The sequence below is a fragment of the Staurois parvus genome, unplaced genomic scaffold, assembly GCF_062004578.1.
Source record: "Staurois parvus isolate SC_StPar_1 unplaced genomic scaffold, SC_StPar_1.0 ptg000195l, whole genome shotgun sequence".
NCBI classification, from domain to species: Eukaryota; Metazoa; Chordata; class Amphibia; order Anura; family Ranidae; genus Staurois; species Staurois parvus.
Window position 1 is genome coordinate 12,083,516 of NW_028317991.1, and position 25,917 is coordinate 12,109,432.

Sequence of the window (25,917 nt, forward strand, 5' to 3'; positions counted from 1 at the left end):
TTTCAGCTGTCAGTACTGTTGCACTTTGAATGTCAACTGTGTGGTCATGCACTTGCACAGATCTGCACTGATTGGGCTGCACTGATAATCAGGGCACTGTTGAGCAGTTCCCTGATTATCAGTGTAAACAATGTACTGACAGCCTTGCTGGTTATCGGCTCTCCTTTCCTCACACAGACAGAACATGTGAGGATAGGACTTCTGATAACTGGCAAGTCTGTTTACATGTGATCAGCTGTGATTGGACACAGCTGAGCACATGGTAAAGGGCCACTGTGATTGGCCCTTTACCCTGATCTGTGATCAGCAGTGTCCAAAGGACACAGCGGTCACAGAGCACGCCTGATGCGAGCCCCAGTGGTGCTCAGGGGGCGGGGTTCTGGGAAGACATCTATGGATGCCCCCACCCTCCAGAACTGGATGACCACCTTGTAGTTGTGGTCATCCAGTTCTGGTTAAAGTGATACCAAAGGCTACAGTTAAAGTTAAAAAAAAAAAAAAAGTTATACTTACCTGCTGTGTGTGATGATATTGCACAGAAGGGTCACTTTCCTCATCTTCTGGCAGTCCTCCACTGACACGGTCAGCTTCTTTCTCCTCTTGGAGTCTCCTATAGCAACTTGGGTGCTCAGAAGGCATCCATGCGTGTGCTCTCCTGAGCCAGGCTTTGTGCTGCCTCCCTACAGGTATTTCACTGACAGCAGCAGTTATCTATGGCTCTGCTGCCCCCAGTTTCTCCTGTGAAAGCAGAAGTAAAGGAAATGGTGACATGGAGCCAGGTAAGTATTTCGGGAGGAGGGTAGGACAGATGTGTGGTATTTTTCACCTTAAAGTGAAACTAACCTCAATTTTTTTTACATCAATTGTTCGAAAATATCAAATATACCATGGCTTTGACTTTTTTTTTTAAGTCTCTTTCTATTGTTTTCAGCCGTATGTGCTCCTTATTCTCCAGAAATGCACCTCACCATTACTGGTGTAGAGTGGGCAGTGCCATTATTACTGGTCCCATGACCTACTCCATGCCCTCAACAATTCCCCTAGAGCCAAATGTGTCTGAGGGTAGATGCGTAGTTCATCTTGGGGGCAAGAAGCAAAGGGTGTCCATGTTCATATACGCAGGGTGGGGAGGGGAAGGGGGGCCATAGAACGAACGTAGCCACACTAGAACAGGAAGTCTGAAAATTACAGAAAGAAAGATTGCATTTGCCAGATGAAAAGGTAAGAAAGAGACAGAAGGTACATACTACTTATATTTATTGATAAAAATATTTTAAAAAATGTGGCGTTTAGTTCAACTTTAAGGGCCAATTCACACCATAGAAAAAACAGTCCAAATGCGTTTCTCTATGCGCATTTTTGATGCAGTCTGGTTCATCCCCCCCCCCCCCCTTTTTCCAACTTAAATAAGGACACGTGGGTTCCAACTTTTTTTGATGCTTTTTACTGTGTTCCAGAACAGTTCAGTGCAGAAACAAAATGCAGCATATTGCACTTTTTTTTTTGGAACGTACTGTAAACTATACCATTGGAAACCATGTAACCTAGCATTTTTGATGCAGAGAAAAAAAAAAAAAAAAAAAAAAACAAAAAAAAAACACACTGGACTGCATCAGGAGTGAACTGGCTTTAATGCAGAGAATGCACAGCTTATTTTACATTCAGAGGGATGCTGCAATCAAGGCAGGTAGGTGTATTTTATTGCAGAAAAGACATTGCATGTCTCTTCTGCAATAAAAGAAAAAAACAAGTCTGATTGCAGCAAACAGCAGAACTTTGGTTCCGCTTTAACTTTCATATAAATTGCCCTTCGCTTTTATAATGTAAACGTCTATGAGCAGGGCTTTCCTTACCGCTTACTCGTTAATTGTTTTGCAAATGTGCCTACTCCATTTATTTTGTAAAGTGCTGATGGTACTATATAAATCCTGTATAATATGATAACCTCCGCTGATCAGTCCAGTTGGGATCTCAACTCCACTGACCCATTTCCTGTTTATGCCATAACTGGCGAAAAAAAAAAAAGCCCTATCCCATCTCCAACACCACCACTATTGTTCCATTAGTTCCCGTAATATGATTACATTTTGTATTTTTCCTTTTCAGCCTCCCTTGTCCTCAATTCCACTGACACACTCCTCCTGTTTCAGTATCCTCCCCATCACTTACAGTCTGTGGTGCTGCTGACACGATTCTTGCCATCTCCACCGTCCTAGAGTAACCTACTTCGATATTTGCAGGGCCTCATTCCTGGACGCGGAGGGCCTCATTCCTGGACGCGGAGTATAGCCTCCATTCCACCTCTGTAAACCATCTGTGTGAAGAGTTTGGCTCCCGTGTTCTGTTTTGTAAATGGATGCCAAATGCATGATGATGCAAATTCCTGCACCATGATTTACTCCTACAATATTTTGTTTTAGTAATTTTTTTTGCCAATTACGGAAAGATCAGCAACCATCATTTGTAAGTCAAAAATGAACTGTTCCTCTCGTTGTCATACCCTCCTACACATTATTCCCATTGTCATATCTTCCAGAATTCCCTCCTGCACACACTGCCCACTATACACACTGGGGTTGGCCCAACCCAGTTATCTACCCATTACAATCTGGCCCTTGTGATTGCCCTTTTTTCCTGCTTTCAACACAAACGTCACCAACATGTCCACTTGCTGCCTAATATACATTACATCCAGAAAGCATTCCCAGCGCTTACCCTTTGCCACATTTTGTTATGCTACAGCCTTATTCCAAAATTGATTAAATTCCCTCAACATTCTACAAACAATACCCCATAATGACAACATGAAAGAAGTTGGATTTGAAATCTTTGCAATTTATTAAAATAAAAAAAAAATCACATAAGTATTCACAGCCTTTGCCATGACACTCTAAATTGATCTCTGGTGCATCCTGTTCCCACTGATCATCCTTGAGATGTTTCCACAACTTGATTGGAGTCCACCTGTGGGAAATTCAGTTGGATGGACATGATTAGGAAAGGCATAAACCTGTCTATATAAAGGTGCCACAGTTAACAGTGCATGTCAGAGCACAAACCAAGCCATGAAGTCCAAGGAATTGTCCGTAGACCTCTGAGACAGGATTATATCAAGGCACAGATCTGGGGAAGGGTACAGAAAAATTTCTGCAGCACTGAAGGTCCCAATGAGCACAGTGGCCTCCATCATCCGTAAATGGAAGAAGTTTGGAACCACCAGGAATCTTCCTAGAGTGGGCCGCCCGGTCAAAATGAGCAATCGAGGGTGAAGGGCCTTAGCCAGGGAGGTAACCAAGCACCCAATGGTCACTCTTAAAGAGCTCCAGTGTTTCTCTGTGCAGAGAGGAGAACCTACCAGATGAACAACCATATCTGCAGCACTCCACCAATCAGGCCTGTATTGTACAGTGGCCAGACGGAAGCCATTCCTCAGTAAAAGGCAAATGGCAGCCCGCCAAGAGTTTGCCAAAAGGCACCTGAGGGACTCTCAGACCATGAGAAACAAAACTCTCTGGTCTGATGAAACAAAAATTGAACTCTTTGGCCTGAATTCCAAGCGTCATGTCTGGAGGAAACCAGGCACCGCTCACCACCTAGCCAATACCATCCCTACAGTGAAGCATGGTGGTGGCAGCATCGTGCTGTGGGGAGGTTGTTCAGCGGCAGGAACTGGAAACTAGTCAGGAGCAAAGGAAAGATGAATGCAGCAATGTACAGAGACATCCTTGATGAAAACCTGTTCCAGAGCGTTCTGGACCTTAGACTGGGGCGACGGTTCATCTTTCAACAGGATTACAACTCTAAGCACACAGCCCACATAACAAAGGAGTGGCTACGGGCCAACTCTGAATGTCCTGGAGTGGCCCAGCCAGAGCCAAGACTTGAACCTGATTGAACATCTCTGGAGAGATCTGAAAATGGCTGTGCAATGACACTGCCCATCCAACCTGATGAAGCTTGAGAGGTAATGCAAAGAAGAATGGGAGAAATTGCCCCAAAATAGGTGTGCCAAGCTTGTAGCATCATACTCCAAACGACTTGAGGCTGGAATTGGTGTTAAAGGTGCTTCAACAAAGGCTGTGAATACTTACGTACATGTGTTTTATTTTTTTCATTTTTTTATTTTTAACAAATTGCAAAGATTTCAAAAAAACCTCTTTCATGTGTCATTATGGGGTATGGTTTGTAGACGGTTGAGGAAAAAAATGAATTGAATCCATTTTGGAATAAGGCTGTAACATAACAAAATGTGACAAAAGTTTAGCGCTGTGAATACTTTCTGGATGCTCTGTATCCCTCCTGTTTTTAGGTGCCATTTAAAGAGTTAATTAAAGTTATTCACTTTAAAGTGGAAGTAAAGTCCACTTGTTAAGTTGTACCAACAGGTAAGCCTATAATAAGGCTTTCCTGTAAGGACAGTGAATATCTCCAAAACTTGCACCATTTCGGAGAATATCATAAAGCATTGCCCTGAAGGGATGGCATGCTGTGCCGTCTCTTCAGAGCTCTGTGCCGCCTCTTCAGAGCTCTGTGCCGCACTCGAGCGCTCCCACATGCATGTGCGGGAGTGATGTCAGCTTCGGCCATTCATATTGCTGGAGCCCTGGAACCCAGAAGACTGGGTGAAGATGGCAGTGCCGGGAAGATGTGACAGCGTGGTGCTGGAGGGCTCCGTGTACAGGTAAGTGTCAAAATGTATTAGTATTTGTTGCATACTAGTACATTATGACCTAAACCTGCAGGGGGCCAGTGTGTTTTCCCTTTGTTCGGGGTTTTCTACCACTTCAACTGTCAGAGGTCATAATGTTCTGGATCACGGGTGTCAAACTGGCAGCCCTCCAGCTGTTGCCAAACTACAAGTCCCATGAGGCATTACAAGATTGACAGTTACCAGCAAGACTCCCAAAGGCAGTGGCATGATGGGACTTGTAGTTTAGTTTTGCAACATCTAGAGGGCCGCCAGTTTGACACCCCTGTTCTGGATGATCTGTGTATTTCTCCCCTGTGATACCCTCCACACTCCTCTACTGCTAATAAATTTCCTTGTTCAACTTATCCTCTGAACTCCTCTCCTACACACACTACCCTCGTCATACCTCTGGACTCTTCTTCTGTACATATTGCCCCAATCATCCATATCCCACTTGCGGCACACACTGCCCAAGGTCATACCCTCTATTATACTCTTCTGTTACGGGGGCAAACATCATCCCAAGCTTATGACCAGAACTGTCTTGTTCCAACGGTAAAGCATTGTGGCGGAGCAATAATAGTTTGGGTAGCCATGTCTTGGTACTCTGCAGGCCCCATCACCACCCTGAAAGGTAGAGTCACTGACAGCGACTATGTACAAAATTGTAGCCGACCATGTGCACCCCTAACTTACATAGTTAGTCTGGCTGAAAAAAAAAAAAAAAAAAAAAAAAGACAGAAAGTCCATCCAGTTCAACCATTAAAAAAAAAAAAATTAGAATCCTATACCCACATTTGATTCAGAGGAAGGCAAAAAAACCCCAGCAAAGCACGATCCAATTTGCTCCTGCAGGGTAAAAAAATTCCTTCCTGATCCCCCGAGAGGCAATCAGATATTCCCAGGATCAACTTTACCTAAAAATGTTAGCAATCAGTTATATTCTGTGTATCCAAGAAAGAATCCAGGACTTTAAAACAATCCACTGAGCTGGCCAGAACGAACTCTTGAGGGAGTCTGTTCCACATTTTCACAGCGGTCACATTGTTTCCTGAAGACCAAGACGATAATGCTCTGATTAACACAGCTGGTGTTGTCAAATCATGGTTTGAAGGGCATGCAGACAAAGCCTTGCACCTTCTGTTGGCACCAGAGTCGCCAACTATCCCACCGCACTCCTCTCCTGCATGCGGTTATACCCTTTTCACTCTTCTCCTGCACATACTGCCCAATTACACCTGCCACACTACTTTTCTACGCATACGGCACAGTCAAACCAGCTATACATGGATTGAGATTTGACCGGTTCAGCAGGGACTGGACAATTTTCAATCCATGTATGGGGAGAAAGGTTGTACAGAAGTCTATCTACCAATTGACTTCTGTACATCCACTCTGTTGGGCTTTTCTAGATGAATCTGCACTGCTGGCTATAGTGGGCAGCACTGATCAGTGTATTCCGACAGCGGAAAAGTCTCCATGGGAGTGAAGTGGATGGGGGAAATCATGTCTTTTTTTTTCCATTCAACCAGCTGGTTAAATAAAAAAAATTACTAAAAATTACTGTATGGACTACCTAAGACACGTCTTTAGCAACACGTCAATATAAACAAAAAGAAGGAATATAAAACAGTAACAAACCTTGGGTAGATTATGAGCCTGTACCTGCACTGCAAGGGTTAATTGCTTGTTTTTTGTCTGGGGCAATGTTTTCCAAACTGCAGCTTTTATCCGGCCCTTGAAGCATAATTCCTGCCATGTACACCAATGATGGGGCACTATTCCTTCCACTAACAAAATGGGGCACTATTCCTCCCACTGGCACCAACTATTTCTCCCCCTAATACCAAATATCAGGCATTATTTACTCTCACTTGGCACAGTCTGGCCCCCTAAATTCTGAAGGACAGTAAACTGGCCCTTTTCTCAGAAAGTTTGGAGACCCCTGTTCTAGGAGAAAAAAAAAAAAAAAAAAAAAAGGAAGATTTACTCCTTTTACTTACTTTTACAACCTCTTCTTCCCTAATCTCCAAAGGTCTAGGGCAGTGGTGGGCAACCTTTTTTTTCAACTGAGCCAAATCTCGCCAAAACCACGATTGAAATTTATTTTGAGAGCCACATTTTTAAAACTGAAAATACATCTCCCATATAGTAATTCATCCCCCATATAGTAATTCATCCCCCATATAGTAATTCATCCCCCATATAGTAATTCATCCCCCATATAGTAATTCATCCCCCATATAGTAATTCATCCCCCCCCATAGTAATTCATCCCCCCCCATAGTAATTTATCCCCCATATAGTAATTCATCCCCCATATAGTAAGTCCCCCATAGTAATTCATTCCCCATATAGTAATTCATCCCCCATATAGTAAGTCCCCCATATAGTAATTCATTCCCCATATAGTAATTCATTCCCCATATAGTAAGTCCCCCATATAGTAAGTCCCCCATATAGTAATTCATTCCCCATATAGTAAGTCATTCCCCATATAGTAAGTCCCCCATATAGTAATTCATCCCCCATATAGTAAGTCCCCCATATAGTAATTCATCCCCCATATAGTAAGTCCCCCATATAGTAATTCATCCCCCATATAGTAAGTCCCCCATATAGTAATTCATCCCCAATATAGTAATTCATCCCCCATATAGTAATTCATCCCCCATATAGTAATTCATTCCCCGTATAGTAAGTCCTCCATATAGTAAGTCCCCCATATAGTAATTCATTCCCCATATAGTAAGTCCTCCATATAGTAATTCATTCCCCATATAGTAAGTCCCCCATATAGTAATTCATTCCCCATATAGTAAGTCCCCCCTGTGTCAATTCACTTACCTTTGCTCCGCGCGTTCCTCTCGTATTCCCGCGCCGTTCTGGTCTTCAGGGAGGACTGTGAGAGGAGAAGAGTTCGTCACGCTGCCCCGCCTACATCCTGGCTGCCCCGCCTACATCCTGACAGCTGCAGAGTCCTAACGCCCGAGAGGAGGGGAGGGGAGAGGAGGAGAGGAGGGAGGGGAGAGGAGGGAGGGGGGCGGCCATCCGAGAGGAGGGGAGGGGAGAGGAGGAGAGGAGGGAGGGGGGCGGCCATCCGAGAGGAGGGGAGGGGGCCGCCCGCCCGCGAGGAGGGAGGGGAGCGGGCGCCCGGCACACAGAAGAGCCGCATTTAAGTTTGTAAAGAGCCGCATGTGGCTCGCGAGCCGCGGCTTGCCGACCACTGGTCTAGGGTCCTGACATCAACACCAAAACAGGGTCCACAGCCCTGCAATGGACGTGATGACACTCTGTGGGACAGTCATCTACCATAGTTTAGAAGATATTCACTGTACCTACAGGCAGGGGCGGACTGACAACTCATAGGGCCTCTGGGCAATAGAGGATCATGGGGCCCCTGTGTCCTTGCCCAAAATCGAAAAAGCCTATGAAAAAGGTACCAAGGGTTACTTATAAGGCCCCCTACTCTACCCCGGGCAGTGCCTGAGTTTCCAAATGGTCAGTCCGCCCCTGCCTACAGGTAGGCTTTATTTATAGGCTTACCTGTAGGCACAAGTTTAAAAAAAAAAAAAAAAAAAAAAGGACTTTACTTCCACTTCAAGTTTTACATGGGAGAGAGTAACATCTGTCACATTCTTGCATACAGAAGGGTTAAAAATCACCATCCGTTTTTGTTTTTTTGCTGCTGCGGCCCACTTTGGAGATTTCCCTTCGCTTTGTTTTTCTAGAGCTGCAACGGAAAGTGAAAGAAATTTTTCCAAAGTGAGGGAAATCCCCTCTTATAGATGGTTGTCACCAGAATAGCTTTCCCTGTTGGAAGATTTCCCCCACCTTCTGTTCTGATGTTTCTTTATCCATCATTGTGTGATTTGGTGACAATTGGTCAAAAAGGGTGAATCTCCCCCAAATCTCTACAGTCTAAAATAAAAACCTGACACGGGCTCTAACCCCTCACTCTAGCCAAAAATGTAAAAATAATGTTTTTTCTGGGAATGCAATCAATCTCTATTTCAAGCCAAAACATGTCTTAGTTCTGGACAGAGCGAGGAAGGGGGGACATTTTATGAAACAGGAAGTGAGAACGCTCCAACACAAACACAAAATTCTTTTATTTTGTAGAGTAACGGAAAGGGACCACATCAGATTTTTTTTTTCCCAGTCCGTCTCCCTGTTACCCCTTTTCGGTCTGGTGAAACTATGCTAGCAGGACAGGAAGTGAGTCTTTCAAACCTGCCCCAGACAGCAGTAAAAATCTCAAAAGGAGTTTTAATCGTTCCCTACTCTATCCAAAACTAGAAAATACATGTTAATATTGATATTCACTTTAAAGCGGATCTCTACCCAAAAGGGGAACATCCGCTGTAAGGCCTCCCTTCCCCATCCTTTTTACTTAATGGCACTTTTTAATTTTTTTTTGGGGGGGGGGGGGGGGTTGACAGGTACTGCATCCACTTCCACTCCGACTACCTAGGCGATCTGAGCGGAAGTTTTTCCTCCCCGCAGTCTTCTGGGGCAGGTGTGACAAGTCCCAAAAGGAGTTTTAAACCTTCCCTACTCTATCCAAAACTAGAAAATACATGTTATTCCTGATATTCCCTTTAAAGCGGATCTCCACCCAAAAGGGGAACTTCCGCTTTAAGAAAAAGAGAGCAAGGCGCCTCTAAGCGCAGTATTGACAATTTATTTAGTAAACAATGGATAAATCGCACTTACAAGATAAACAGTTAAAAAGACTCTTCCTGTGGTAATTAGATCCAGGTGGGACATGCAGCCGTCCAGCAGCAAACTATGTCTATAGGATCAGATAGTAGAGTCCAGGATGTGCCTGTGCATCAAAAATGAAGCTTGGAGAGCAGAGTCAGATGTAGGAGGTGAAGGGGGCGGTAATGCATTTCGGAGCATGCTCAATAGGCTCCTTCAGACCTGAGCCCCAGGAGAACCCTGACATTTTTATATTGTGAAGGGAATTGGAGGGAGGCAATGTCTGGGTACGCTATGCTGATCTTTTCCATCCTCTATAAGGCGACGGTGCTCGCCAAAACGTTTACGAAGGGTACGTGTGGTTCTACCCACATAGATCAGACCACAAGGACAAATTAGACAATAGACCACGTATTCAGAAGAGCATGTGTAAAATTCCTTAATCTGATATGATATCCCTTTGACAGTGAACTCCTTTTGTCCATGATGGACAAGTCCCAGAAGACTGCAGGACCATTCAAAATGCACAGCGCGGCTCGCGCATGCGCAGTGGGCACCTGGCAGTGAAGCCACAAACTGTGACAGCCGGGTGCCCACAGTTGAGATGCCGACACCAGGGACAGGACAGCGATGTAAATAACGGCTTGGGCTTTGCTTTAAAAGAGAAATTCACCTTTTAACAGAAAAATAAGACATGCACATTTTTTTGAAGGTAAAACAATGTGCATTTATTATATTTTGTTTATGGAGACTGTAATGCAGTGCATCAGTGATCAGCAAATTGCTGGTGCCATGCAGGTCTCCTGCAGATCTGTCACTGTATCTGTGTGCCCATATATGGGGGGGTGGGGGGGGGGGGGGTCAATCCTTTTGTCCGGTGTTACACCCTGAATATGGGTGTAACATGTTGCAAAAGGTGAACTTATACTTTAAAGATGAACTCTAAAAAACTGGAAAAAAAGCTCAATTTGCACTGCAAGTTTTAAATGCTGGTTTTGCCTAAGGATCCAGAAAACACAAAATTATATAAATTTTCACTGCTCTCCTGGCAGCCGGCACTCATACCTCTCTCTGGATTCTCAGTTCTGAGCGCACCCTCAGAATCCTCATTTACTATGTAGGACTGCTGGTCCTCCATTGTACATGATGACTTCCTAGCTGAAATCTCGGGCTGAAGGACTGAAAAGAAGAGGCTTCAAGGTACTGGTCACATGGAAGGAGGAACCTCTGCGAACGAGGGATGAGGAAAGTTAAAGTCCATTTTCCAGGTTCCCTAGGCAAAAATGAGCATTTAACCATTGCAAAGGGAGTTCTATCACATCCTCACAGTTCTGCTTTAAGGGTTGGTTCACATCAGATGTAGTTCAGTGTATATTTAATCTGAATCAAAAATGCATGCACAGAGTTTTCCATGTATTCCAATAATCCTAGTTCACACCAGCGCAGTCAACAAAATATGCTGCTGCTTTTCTTTCTGTATGGAATGCATCTGGAAATTGGCAAAACACATAGAAAAAGCACCGGAGTGCATGTAAACAAGCCAGAAACACACCAGAACACACGTGTCCTATGTATGAAAGAAGAAAAAAAAAAAAAAAACCTTCAGCATGCTGCCCCCCCTCAATCCAGTAATGTGCATGGGAGCCTCGGCAGTCCTGGGTTTCTCTTCCATTATTGGCTGAGACACAGCAGTGGAAGCTATTGGCTCCCATTGCTGTCAATCACAGCCAGTGAGACAATGAGGAGAGAGCAGGGGGCGGGGCCAAGCCACCGCTCTGTGTGTTTTATAGATGCATAGAGCAGGGCTTGGGAGTGAGCATGTGACCAAGAATCTTGCTATTGGGGGCACTGGTTAAGGGGGAAAGGCCAGAAGTGCCAGCGGGGGGCCTGAGAGGAGGATCAAGGTTACTCTGTCCACACTGCACTTATAGTTCCCATGCGGGCTGTGATTTTAGAAACGGCGCAAGGACTTTTTCCCTGCATTTCAGGAGCCAACACAGACAGTACAAGGACACATAGAAAACAACTGTTCTCTATGTGTCTTGTTCACACCATACAGGTGTACTGGTGAGAGCAAAACAAAACAAAACAAAAAAAAAAAAACACAGTTTGTCATACAGTGCAATGCATGTCACCACATATCAACACGGAGCACATTTCACAACATACACTGGCAAGGACATGCTATATTGAACATAACACACGCAGGCTGCTGTGTAATGAAAGGGAATGCCACATGACACAAATGGCCAGGTATTTCCACTATTTATTGATGATTAATATGAAGTCAAAGTCATCTCCCGCAGCTCTGCATGCAGAAAGCATTATACATCAGGAAAGTGTTCCGTTCTTTAAGAAACATCTGCTCTGTGTAAATACAAGATTGAACTTTGGCAATAAAAACAAGAAAAGGGAACTTTCCATAAGTGACAGAGTATATGGAAAGTCTACAGCTACAGCAAACTTCTGCAGATCTCATTGCCCCCCAATCCACTATTATCACTGTGTTCATTGGATGCTGGAGGGTCACAGTATGGCAAGATTGTTGTGTTGCAGAAATGTGCATTATTTGCATTACCGCAGCACATCACAAGTAATGCACTACCCTGCTTTTTCGTGCTCTGGTGAACTAAGCAGCCCATTCAAATGAACGAGTTGCCTTTAACCTCTTGCTGTCCACCTGCTGTTTATAAATGGCAGGACGGTGGCACTCCAGGGGCGGGTTGCCGTTCATAAATGGCACCCGCCTTTTCTAGCTGTGCACACTCCCTGGGAGCGCGCAGCACCACGATCCGGTGCCCGCTGTGTCCTCCGGACACAGTGGAACACTGATCGTCGGACGGGACCTCTGTACGAGGTCCCGATCATGTGATCACTGATTGGCCAATCAGTGATCACATGCAAAGTAGTAAGCAAGATGTCACTTGTGACATCATTGCTTACTACATGTGAAATCTGTGAATGATCACAGAGGTCACATGGTACAAAGCTATTCACAACAGTCTTGTACCATGTGACAAGGTGTGACCAATCACAGCTCACTCAGTATTTCTCAATGGCTGCAAGAATGCAGGCAGAGAGAAAAAGAAATGATTGCTTTTACATCCTATATGGGTGTAAAAGCAATCACTGTAAAAAAAAAAAAAAAATCTTCATCACCCCCGAGAAGTAGTACAGTGTCACCATGGTGACACTGTACTGCTAGGGTGACAGTATGTAAAAAAAAAAACCAAAAAAAAAACCCATAAATAATATAAAAAAATAAAATAAAAATGTAAAAAAAATGTTTAAAAATTATAATTTGTGGATATAAACTAATTTGGCTTATTTGTTTTTTTACAAAAAATATAACGAAATACATTTTGGTCAAGATTTATGATGAAAGATTATTTATTTGCTAAATTTTATAAGAAAAACACTTTTTTAAAAATTTTTTGGACATTTTCATTTACATAGCAAAAAAAAAAAAATCCCAGCAGTGAATAAATACCACCAAAATAAAGCGTTATCTGTCTCAAAAAAATGGTAAAAAATGAATATGGGTACAGTATTGCATGACCGCGCAATTGTCATTCAAAGTGTGATAGCGCTGAAAGCTGAAAATTGCCCTGCACAGGAAGGTGGTAAAAGTGTCCGGACAGGAAGTGGTTAAGAGGACATTAAGTTCCCCCCCCCAGTTCTATAAATCATGCGATAGTATAGTATTAATGTCACTGGTGATATCAGTGTCAGTTAGTGTCATATTGCCCGCCACACTACCATTGTTGCCATTAGCAGTGAAAAAAAGAAAAAAAAAATTCCAGTATATATCCCATAGTTTGTAGACACTATAACTTTCATGCAAACCAATCAATATACACTTGTTAGGATTTTTTTTTCTAGACATGTAGTAGAATACATTTTGGCCAAAATTTATAAAGACATTAGATTATTAATTTTTTTTTATTGGATATGTTTTAGAAGAGAAAGTACAAAAAAACTTTTTTTTTCCAGAATGTTCGGTATTTTTTCCTTTATAAAATCGCAAAAAATAAAAAAAATCAGCTGTGTTCAAACACCACCAAAAGAAAGCTCTATTTGCATGAAAAAAATTATATAATTTTGTCTGGCTACAGTGTTGCATGACCAACCAAATTTCCAGTCAAAGTAGTACAGTGCGGTATAGCAAAAAATGGCCTGGTCATGAAGGGGGTAAAATCTTCCGGAGTGGTTTTCGTATAAAAGGTTAAAAAAAAAAAAAAAAAAAAAGACAACATGGGTACCACAGTGCAAAGATAGGACCAAGTTCCCAGTATGGGTCAGAATATACTGTATTCTAATGTCCTGGATCCAGAGAGATTAGTGTGAGCAGCTAGAAATCTATGTATCAAACAGCTTTGGTTTCCTTTGAAGTTCAAAAGTCAGCTTATACAATGGGAGACTTGTATTAACCAACGCAAGTCAAGCATTTTTTTGCAGAGATATACAAAATGCGCAATAAACAGTTAGCATATTCAGACACAGACATCACCTAACAAGCAGTTCTTCGGATGCAGTATGTGAAAGGGGCCTAATACCAAAGAAAACCAGAGTTAGGCTTACCGATAACACATTTTTTATGGGTCTTCCAGAACAGCCCCTTGAGACATAGAGCTCCTCGCTCCTCCCTACGTGACAGGAAACATGCAAGCCCAATACTTTAAAGGTGGGCCTCCCTCCTCAGTTTTACTAATTAAGTAAAAAAATATACATTACTGTACATGCTTAGGGTGGGAAATTCCAGCTGTCCTACAAGGCTCGTAGAAAAGGAGATACCGGTAAGCCTAAATTCTGGTTTTCTCCATACGCCTTCCAGGACAGCCCTTTGAGACGATAATCAAGAACCTACCAACTAGGGCGGGAATACTGCCTGGAGGACTTTGCACCCAAATGCCTGATCCTCGCTAGAAAGGAGGTCCAGGCAATAATGCTTCACAAAGGTATAAAAGCTGGACTAAGTGGCCACTTTACATATCTGTTCTTGCGAGGCACCGGCTCTCTCTGCCCAGGACGCCGACAAGGATCTGGTTGAGATTGCATTAACAAATTGGAGAGGAATTTTGAATAAACTATATGATTCCATGATAGCCATCCTGATCCACCTAGCTATGGTGGATTTAGGACACCTTGGAACCCCATCCGTGCCCCTGCATAAAGAACAAAAAGAGAATCCGAATTTCTGAACTCTCTGAATCTACTAAGAGACCAAAAGACTCTAACATCCAATAAAGTTAATCTTTCCTCCTCCCTGCTTACAGGAGTAGAACAGAAGGTCGGCAAGACTATATCCTGAGACCTATGAAAAGAGGAGGAAACCTTGGGGAGAAATCCCGGATCTGTTTTGAGCACAATCCTGTCCTCAAAAACAGCCAAAAAGGGCTCCCTAATGGAAAGCACCTGCAATTCACTCACCCTACGGGCTGACGTGATTGCTATACAAAAAAAAACAAAACAAAAAAACAGTTTTTAGAGTCAAAAACGTAATTGAAGACTTCTCCAGAGGGACAAAGGACCAAGGCTTTTAGGACCAAAGACAGATCCCAAATTGGACAAGACCTGGCCACTGCCGGCCTGGACTTGGAAAGGGCCCTGAAAAAATTTGTTATAAAGGGATCCTGCTGGAGGAAGATCTGAAGGAAAACACTAAGGGCTGAGGCCTGCACTTTTAAGGTGCTGACCGAAAGCCCCTTATCTGCCCCCTCCAGAAATAAATCCAACATCACAGGGATATACGGAGGGCCCCGCCCCTTACTTAACAAGGAGTTGAATTTTTCCAGACCTTAGCATCGATAGCTCTGGTGACGGTTTAAGTCGTTATAACGCTGAGCTTTCAGTTGTTCTTCAGAAACCAGACTGCCAACCTCAAGGTTCTGACTCGAGGGTGTAGCACGGGACCCTGAGAGATCAGATCTTCCCTCTCTGGAAGGGGGAACGGGGGAACCGAGGCCAGGCTCCATAGCAGAGAAAACCAAGGCCTCTTTGGCCAGAACAGTGCGATCAGAATTAGATTTGTTTTTTTCTAACAGAAATTTCCGCAGGACTGCTTGGATCAGCCTCACTGGAGGAAACGCGTAACAGAGATTGAACTCCCACGTGCTTGTCAAGGCATCCACCCCCAAAGCCTGCTCCTGTGGATATAGGGAAAATAATCGGGTGACTTTCCTGTTTTCCTGGGAAGCAAAGAGATCGGCCTCCGGCATGTCCCACCTGAGACTGAGGGTTGAGAACACTTTGTGGTTGAGAGACCATTCGTCGTGACTGACTGGATGCTGACTTAGGAAGTCTGCTAGGGAGTTTTGCATCCCTTTCAGATGAATGGCAGATATTGAAAGCAAATTTTGCATGGTCCAGGATAGAATGCTGTCTGCGATTAGTTGAAGAGGGGGGGCTTTGCGTACCCCCTTGCTTGTTGATATACGCCACCGTAGCCATATTGTCTGACCAAATCTGTAGGCGATGGTCTAATAGATCCGCCTGGAAGGCATCCAACGCTCGTTGGACTGCTAGAAGCTCTCTCCGATTTGAGGATCTCTGAGCCTCCTCCCTGGACCACAGCCCTTGGTCCGCTGTGTCGCCTAGATGGGCAAACCAACCAAAACTGCTGGCATCGGTCGTAATGATAAGCAGACAGGGAGAGTTCCACTCCAGACCCCTGGCCAGATTGACTTCTTTCCGCCACCACCAGAGGGACCTCTTGACCCTGGACAGGAGTTGGACTGCCAGATCTAAAGTAGACCTGTCCCTGTTCCAAACCTTCAGAAGAAAAGCCTGCAGTGGCTGCTGGTGGAATCTTGCCCACGGGACCGCAGGAAAACATGAAGTCATGAGACCCACTGCCCTCAAAATCTTCCTTATTGTCACAGATAGATAGCTCTGCAATTTTGCCAGCGTTTGACCTATCCTGAGAAATTTTTCTCGAGGAAGGAAGATTTTTTTTCTCTCCACTGAAGAAATCTCGTACCCTAGATAGGTAACCTTCTGGGAGGGAGTTAAGGATGACTTGTTCCTATTTATGAGCCACCCTAGACACAGAAGGAAATCTTGAGCCACCTGCAGATCTTTTGCCAACTGTTGGTGAGATCTGGCCATGAAGAGATCGGCCAGATAGGGAATGATGGTAATAAACCTCATTCTTAGGGGAGCAAAGGCCTCCACAAGCACCTTCGTAAAAATTCTTGGTGCTGAGGCCAGACCAAAAATGTAGAGCCCAACACTGCCAGTGGAGGATCTCTTAACCTATCCTTACCACTATTCTCAGGTATTTCTGACTCGCATGATGAATGGAAATGTGGAAATACGCATCCTTCAAATCCAGCATGGTCATGAAACAACAAAGGAAGTTTTTTTTTTTTTTTTTTTACAGAGAAGATAGATTCCATCCTGAAGATCTTGTACCTTACTGACCGATTTAGGAGGCGCAGGTTTAAGACCAGACGAAACTTGCCAGAGGACTTCCCCACTAAAATAGGACCTGCTGGTCCACTAGGTCTCTGATTAGGCCACACAGCGCTTGTGCCTTGTTCCGATCCCTGGGAAGGTTGGTTACCAGGAACCTGGTGGGGGGACAGGAGTTGAACTCTAACCCATACCCTCTATCAAGTCCAGAATGTATGGGTTCGAGGAGATTGAAGCCCCCTGAGGGAGAAAGGTCCCCAGTTTTCCTCCCATTGGGATGCTCGAGTCATTGAGGCTTGGAGGGGCGTTGAAGAGGACTGAATAGAATCCCCCCTTTTCCCCTATTTTTGTGCCCCGTCCAATGTTTCTTGGGCTTAACATACTTGATCTGCTGGACTTGCATCTTTGGACAAAAAACCTTCCTAGAGTAAGGTTTCTTCTTACTCGCCGAAACCGCTCTCTTTTTAATTGCCCATACACTCCAGAGCCTCCTCGAGACGAGGAACAAAAAGGTTATTACCTGCAAAGGGCAAGGCACAAAGGCTCAGCTTGGACGCTGAGTCCCCTGGCCAGGTATTTAGCCATATTGCCCGCCTATCTGAATTCACCAAGGCCTAAGTCCTTGCGGCTAGCTTAACTGATTCGGCTGAGGCATCCGCAAGGAAACCTATCGCTTTAAACAGTAAAGGCAAGGAGACTTTAGAATCTGCTGCCTGGAGGTCCCTGCCGCGATGTGTGTCTAACTGCGTAAGCCAGCATTCGAGATTTCTGGCAACACAGGTGGCCGAAAGAGCCGGCTTAAAGCTAATATAGAGGAGGAATCCCATGCTCTGCACAGCAAGATCTCCCCTTTCTTATCCATGGGATCGTTTAGGGCCCCCATATCCTGAAATGCCACGTCCATCCTCTTTGGATAAGGGGGTGTCCAACTTTGGAACTTTGTTCTATGGCTGGGATCCATCTTCTTCGAAAGGAAATCTCCTTTTTAGATTACCTGAAAAAAAGGGCTTCCTTTCAGGGTTTTCCCATTCCAGTTTATTCCCATTCTAGCTTAATGGTATCAACCAGGGAACTATGAACCGGAAAAACCCTAGTCTTTTTTGCATGCAGACCCTGATACATGAGGTCATGCTTAGACAGAAACTTCCTCCTCCTCAATCTCTAAGGTTTCGTAGATAGCCTTAAGGAGTTCGTCCACATCATCCAGGGCCAATTTGAACCTGGAATCTCTGGAGGCGCAATTTCACCGTCATCCTCCTCTGAACCTGAACCCACCTGCAAAGAAGCAAGGGACCTAGGGTCCTCTTCCAGGTCCTCCTCCCTTGCTGATATGGCTGTACCGGCTGACTGGGTCCAAGGCCCCAGCGGTGTCTGCATTTTATTCAGCAGGGATCTAAAGGATTGGAACATAGCTGTCATGTCATCCTTAATTGAGGTGAGAACCCTTATCCTTAACCAGACTATGCACACAATTGCGGCATAAGGGTTTATCCCCCCCAAGTAGAACACAACTTAACTGCGCAAATCGCACACTTTATCTTAGCGGCCTGACTCTAGATCTTGCCCTGGTTTTTAACCTACACAAGCAAGAAAAAAAACACAATATAGGGGACCGTCAGCCCCAGTCTCCTCAACCAAACACCACTGTGCTGGGGGAGAACGGGAAGTGTGCCCCACCGTCACCTGCACTCAGAGACTGAGGAAAGAAACCCCCCCCCAGGAGTCAGCAAGAGGGAACCCAGTCTCCAAGCCTACCTGAGAGGAGCTGATGTTGGAGGAACCAGGGTCAACCTGCTTAGAGGGGCCAGCTTCCATTATGTCCCGATTGGCGTGGTCCGCAGCCTCTGCTGGGCTTCCATGCCGCACCGACTGATCGAACAGATGCCTGTGCCCTTAATAGAGACCGGAACCAGCGTCTCCCGGCACCAGCCAATGACGTCACCGTGCTGGACTTCCAGTCACTGGAAAGCACTGTTCCACCCCCAGAAGTCACTCCAGGCCCTCCTCCCACCCGGTAGTCCCTGCACCACTGTGCTGTCCATTCTGGAGAGGGGGGTGGGGGCAGCAAGAGCCCGAAGCTTGCTCAGGAGTCCGGAGGGTCACCTAGCCGGCAGTCTCCTCATCTGAGGACTGAAGCGCATCCGGAGCGCAGCCCTACTCCATTCTCCATGGAGGGATCGGGCCGGGAGAGGAGGCAAGTACAAAACGGGAGCTCCAACACTATTCCGAGCTGCCCCTTGAGTGCAGAGCCCCCACAGGTTCCTCTAACGTGTACCTATCCTTCCGGCAGGAAACACTAAAAACTGAGGAGGGAGACCTGGAGGTCTGCCTTTAAAATATTGGGCTTACATGTTTCTTGTCCCGGAGGGAGGAGCTCTACGTCTCAAGGGGCTGTCCTGGAAGATGTTTGGAGAAATAAAAGGTTTTAACTTCTGACCAAAATGTTTGAAGAGTTGGACGGGACCAGAAGCCATGCATGAAATCAGCTGTATTACTGCAGCCTGGAAAGTTTTCGGCCGTAGGGTGTAAACCTATTTTATGCAACCAAGCAGGCGTAAGGTGACAAGGTGACTGATGAAAAATCTTCAAATTAATTATCCTGCCCTTGGAAGAAATTACCGAGCTTTTATATGTATCGCTAAATTTTGTACAATTGGAATCGTCATCTTCTTTACTGACGTCATCAGGGGGATGCTGGGCTCTTGCAGCCCCTCCGATGATGCACAGTGTTGTATGCACTATACGGTACACTGAAGCCTCCAAAAGGTATGTAAACCCTCATCTTGCTAAGGAACCCATTCAGTTTCAAATAGAAATGAAAGGCAAAACGTGTATAGATATAAAAACACTATAAATACCTTCCACCCCCACCTTTTTTTTTTTAAAGTGATCACATTCCCTCTGTTCTCAGCTGCATAAAGAGCTGGGGGAGGAGAAACATCATTACACTGATCTTCTCAGTGAAAGGCTGTGCAGGTGGTGGGTGGGTGTCAGGACAAGACTGATCATTAGAGGAGAGCACACTGAGTTCACAGCACAGCTAAAGAACTGACCACGCTGTGCTCTCATACCTCATGTGGTCAGTTTGTAATAAGAAAGCAGAGGGGCTGATGGGATCACCAGGTATTTCACACAAAAGAAGCAATACAAAGAGAACAGGATACTTTTTTTTATATACAAGTACATGGGACAGCAGGCAGTTATCAGGAATATGAAATGCTGAGTTTACATATTCCCTAAAGAGTAATTCCACTTTTGTTGAGAAAAAAAAAAAAAAAAAAAACCTTCCCCCTCTGGGTGATCTATATACATCGCAAGGAATTTAACAAACTATGTTGCAGATTCCTACTTTTTGTTCTTTTGGAGAAAGCGGTTTGTTGTGTCAATGTGGAAAGTGAATCTGTATGGGAGAGATTTCTTGATTATCAATCAGCTGCAGAACATGCAGGGCTCTGAGGAAAGTGTCAGGGTCTGCATCCCTTAAAGTGTTACTAAACCCACAACGGTAAAATCAGTCTGTATATGTAGCAAAGCATGCTTGTTATACTCACTGTGGAACCTAAGGAGTTAATCCTCTGCATTGTGTAAAAAGGCTGTATGATTCTGACTTCTCTGCTCCTCCTCTTGTTCAAATGTCCACGCTGATAAGACAGACTGAACCCGTAGCCACATGCACATGCTCAGTTTAGTCTATATTGCTAGAGAGTTTTTTTTTTTTCTTGGGAGAGTGCATGTGATCAGCACAGGGCCAATTAGCACTGTCCAGAAAGAAGGTCAGGGGTTTTGCATCGTCCTAGAGCAGAAAGAAAACTCCTCCTACAAGCTTTAACCAGTGCTCTGCTGAAGTCACAAGACTGCTATATGCTGGTGATGAGAAAAGGTATTTAAACAGTTGACATTTACTAGCATAATTGCATTTCTATGTACTGTGGGAGACCAGATATAGTGAATGCAGGGTTCTGGGTTTAGTAACACTTTAAAATGTGATTTCCTATGGGGAGTATTTCACCAAAAATGAAATTTTGTTGCAGGGGATGCCTGAAATCTGACTTGTATCTTAGTGCAGAATTATGGGAAAATCAGTGAGCCAATCACACAAGCAGGAAGAAATGTTTCTGGGAGGCGTTATGTATACCATCTGTGTACAGAGCGTTGTCAGGTTGCCATATTGCATTTTACAATCAATTACAGCTCTGCAGACTTTAAAGAAAGGTCATTTTTAATCACATTCAATTACAATAGGACTTAAAAGTGGAGTTACCCTTTAAGTCTAGGCTCACACCTGTGCGTACGTGTTCACATATTGCTTGAAAGGTAGTCCATTCATTTAAATGGGCTGCCCTACTGATGAGAATCTCAGGGGAAAAAAAGTCCCAAACCATTTTTTTCAATAAATATATTTTGTTTATTGAAAGGGTAACTTCACTTTTGTGAGAAAAAAAAAAAAAGCAAATAAAAAAATATTATAGCGTATAAAAGTGTGATTAAGTCATATTTTAATTGAAAGTTATTAAAAATTACCTTTCCTTTTGAATCTGCAGTGCTGTAATTTCCCATAAAATGCAATATGGCGTTCTGTACACTGAGGGGGTACAGAACAACTCCCCCCCCCCCCCCCTCCAAGAAATGTCATTTCCTACTTGTGTGATTGGCTCGCTGATATCCCCAGAAGTCTGCACTAAGACTCGGTTCACACCTATGCAGTTTGCGTTTGATCCATTTCTGGAGTGCGTTTTGTGTTTTTGCCGCGTCTTGCAGGTTTTTTTTTTTTTTTACTTGTTGCTGGGCAAATTAAAATGCAAAAACGTGTCAAAAATACACTACATGCTTTTCTGCAGCATCTCTATTGAAGTCTATAGAACCAAAAATGTAATGTTTTGCGTTTCAAAAAGTCCCTGACCCTTTCCAGAAAACACACCAGGTGAAAACACAGAGATGTGAACCTGTCCCATAGGAACTCGTGTTAAATGGACTGCTGTGTGTTTCTGCAAAACGCTGTGGAAAACACATAGGTGTGAACCTAGACTAAGACAAAAATCAGATTTTTGGCATCCCCTGCAACAAAAATGTCAATTTCGGTGTGATAATCCGAAACAGAAATCAAGTCTAAATGGATGCAGACCCTGCCGCTTTCCTCATTAGAACCCTGCAGGTGCAGCAGCTGATAATTATATAATCATTCCCGTTAGAATCACTCTGCACATGAACACAGAGAAACAAACAGCTATTTCTTCAGAGCAACAAATGGTAGGAATTTGCAACAGAGTTTATTAAAATCCCCCAATACACGAAGATCACCCAGGGGGGAATATTTTTTCTCAGAAAAACTGGAGTTATGTGGGCCAGAAGAGATGAAAAACGCCCAAAAATCAGCCGGAAAAAATAAATTAAAAAAAAAAAAAAAAAAAAAAAAAAAAAAAAAAAAAAAAAATCGGCCAATTTTCGGATCATTAGTGCGGTAATAGGTCGGCCGTTTTTCATGAATTTTGACCTTTTAGATTATCGGTCCTGCTGGAAAATAATCGGACAAATTTGTCATTCTGCTGATTTTCGTGGCAATGATGGACAAATTTGCCAATCTTTTTCCGATATTTAAAAATGCGCATGAGTAGTGACATGAAAGAAGGAAAGGAAGAAAAGGAAAAAAAATAGAATATGAATGAAAAGAAAAGAAGAAAAAGAAGAAATAGAATATGAAGAAGAAGAAAAAAGAATTTCAGTCCGATATTATATTTGACATTTAAAAGTATAGCAACATTGTATCAATTTGTATCCGAATAGAAACATCTGTATCCGAAATGGATACAAATAGATACAATGTTGCAACTTTTTCTTCTTCTGCATATTCTATTTCTTCTTTTTATTCGTATTCTATTTCTTCTGCATATATTCTATATAATTGCCGGCCGTAGACAAGACGAAAATCAGCCGACCTTTTTTTTACCAATAGTGGTAATGTTGGCTAATTAAATGACCGATTTTTCGTTTTTAAAAAAAAAAAAAAAAAAAAAAAACGGCTGATTTTTTTTCCCGTCTAAAAGAGTAAAGCATACTCTTTAAGAATTGCAACGACGCACATCATGCAAGACAGTAACAATATCAGATGTAAGCAATGCAATTTGTCATATACAAGCACCAACGTCAAGCAGATGTTCCCGACCCTTTTTTTTTTTTTTTTAAGCTGCACCGCGGTTTGTCATGTGTGGTTGTAGATTGAGCACATTCCTGTGCCATTCACATGTGATTCAGTGCAGTGCGATTTGTCAACCCCTTCCCAGCCAGTGTCATTAGTACGCTGTCAGTGTATATTATTAGTACTGATCACTGCATTACCACTGGTTTCCACAAAATGTCAAAAGTGTCAGTTAGTGTCCCGCCATACTATCACAGTCCCGCTACAAGTCGCTGATCATCGCCATTAATAGTATAAAGAAAAGAAAATTCCAGGAGATATATATATATATATATATATATATACACACACACACACACACACACACACAACAGTTTGTAGACACTATAACTTTCAACAAATCAATATATACTTACTGGGATTTTATTTTTTTTTAACCAAAAACATGTAGCAGAATACATTTTTGCCTAAATTTATGAAAAACAATTAGATTTAAAAAAAATGTTTTATTGGTTATGTTTTATAGCAGAAAGTAATAAAAATGTTTTTTTCCCCTCAACATTTTTGGTCTTTATTCATTTATAAAATAAACAAAAAAAAAACAGTGGTTATCAAATAGCACCACAAGAAAGCTCTATTTGTGTGACAAAAATGCTATAAATTGTATTTGTGTACAGGGTTGCATGATCACGCAATTACCAGGCAAAGTAGCGCGATGCTGAATATCAAAAAACGTCCTGATAATGAAGGGGGTAAAATGTTCTGGAGGACATGTAGTTAGCCTGTTTCCGACCACGCTATAGCCGAAAAACAGCTACAGTGCAGTCGGCTAGTTGTGGGAGGGCGTCCATGGATGTCCTCCCAGAACCGCAACCTCTGGGGCACGTACTGTGCGTGATCTGTGTCCTTTGGACACAGCTGATCACATGGCTACAGAACAGGCCAATTACAGCAGCTTTTACCATGTGATTAGTTGTGTCCAATCACAGCTGATCATCGGGTAAATAGGAAATGCCAGTTATCGGCAGTCCTCTCCTCACACTGACAGCGCATAAGGAGAAGAGAGCCGGTAAGCGCATTTCGCAGGGGGGCATCTACACTGATCATCATGGCATTGATCATCAGTGTCCTGGTGATCTGTGTGGCCAATAGTGCTCATCTGTGCTGGCAATCAGTGCCCATCAGTTAATCAGTGCCGCCTAACAGTGCAGTCTCATCAGTGCCCATCAGTGACTCCTCATCAGTGACACCCAACAGTGCAGCCTCATCAGTGCCCATCAGTGAGTGCTCATCAGTGACTCCTCATCAGTGACACCTAACAGTGCAGCCTCATCAGTGTCCATCAGTGACACCTCATCAGGGACACCCAACAGTGCAGCCCCATTAGCACCACCTAACAGTGCAGCCTCATCAGTGCCCATCAGTGACTCATCAGTGCCACCTAACAGTGCAGCCTCATCAGTGCCACCTAACAGTGCAGCCTCATCAGTGCTCATCAGTGCCACCTAACAGTGCAGCCTCATCAGTGCTCATCAGTGCCACCTAACAGTGCAGCCTCATCAGTGCTCATCAGTGACACCTAACAGTGCAGCCCCATCAGTGACTCCTCATCAGTGCCACCTAACAGTGCAGCCTCATCAGTGACACCTAACAGTGCAGCCTCATCAGTGTCCATCAGTGACTCCTCATCAGAGACACCCAACAGTGAAGCCCCATTAGCGCCACCTAACAGTGCAGCATCATCAGTGCCCATCAGTGACTCCTCATCAGTGCCACCTAACAGTGCAGCCTCATCAGTGCTACCTAACAGTGCAGCCTCATCAGTGCTCATCAGTGACACCTAACAGTGCAGCCTCATCAGTGTCCATCAGTGACTTCTCATCAGAGACACCCAACAGTGCAGCCCCATCAGCGTCACCTAACAGTGCAGCCTCATCAGTGCCCATCAGTGACTCCTCATCAGTGCCACCTAACAGTGCCACCTAACAGTGTAGCCTCATCAGTGCTCATCAGTGACACCTAACAGTGCAGCCTCATCAGTGCCCATCAGTGAAGTAGAAAAATTAGAAAAAGCACCAGTCCTTAAAGCAGAACTTTCCCCTTTGGGCAGAGCTCCGCTTTAAGATTGCACTGACACCCACTGCCGATGGCAAGTACCATGTGATATGAATGTGGAAACACACAGGGATGGCGGGTTTACCGCACCACATGTTAGTGTGAACTGCTGAAACCACAGGATGAGCATGGCAGCCAACTACCAATCAGAGCTCCCAGGTGACCCCCACTGTCATTATTGGGGTCCCCACACTTCCTGATGGGATTTATAGGATGATGTCCATAGACAGAGCCAACTCAGCAGACTCCAATCACACCTGGAGCAGCACTGACAGAGCTGGTGATGCGGGCAGGAAGCCCGAGTACTAGGGTTGTCACCTCATCCCTTTACACCCGAACACGTTCATTACACAGCTTCTGGGGCTCATTACACTTCCAGCCTCGGCTACATTCAATTATCCTCAGAGCCTGTGCAAGTAATGTGTGTCCGGGTATAAAGGGTGAGGGCAACCCTACTGAGCACCGAATATATATATATATATATATATATATATATATATATATATATATATAAAGCCCCAACAAATAACTAGCACACACAGCGCAGACATACACCGTTACCTGCACCATCTCCGCCCTCCTCCTCCTCCGGCTCCCATCTGCCTGATTTCCAGGAAGCAGACAGCCTTGCTCAGTGTCCCCGCCCCTCCTCCGGTAACAAGCCACATGTCTCTGATTGGCGGAACACCCATGAGTGACAGCCGGAGGGGAGGGAATGCGGTCACGTGCTCCTGCCTTGTAGAGCTCATTCCCTTCTGCGGGGGTCCGGGGCGGGTCATGTGGTTTCGCTTCCCTTTCCTCAGAGCTGTGGCTGAGCTCCGGCTGTGTGCTGCCCGTCGTCTCCTCACACCCCTCATAACAA

The 25,917-nt window shown here is 44.2% G+C and overlaps 1 protein-coding gene across 1 annotated transcript in view; it reads right to left on the reverse strand.

Annotated features, from left to right (window-relative positions):
- LOC149461720 (interferon alpha/beta receptor 2-like) overlaps nucleotides 1-25,707 on the reverse strand; it is a 79,472-nt gene extending 53,765 nt beyond the window's left edge. Inside the window, exon 1 of the mRNA XM_089677973.1 lies at nucleotides 25,617-25,707. The gene's annotated coding sequence lies outside the window, so the exon portion shown is untranslated. The remainder of the gene's footprint in view (nucleotides 1-25,616) is intronic.
- Between the last annotated feature and the right edge of the window lie 210 nt (nucleotides 25,708-25,917).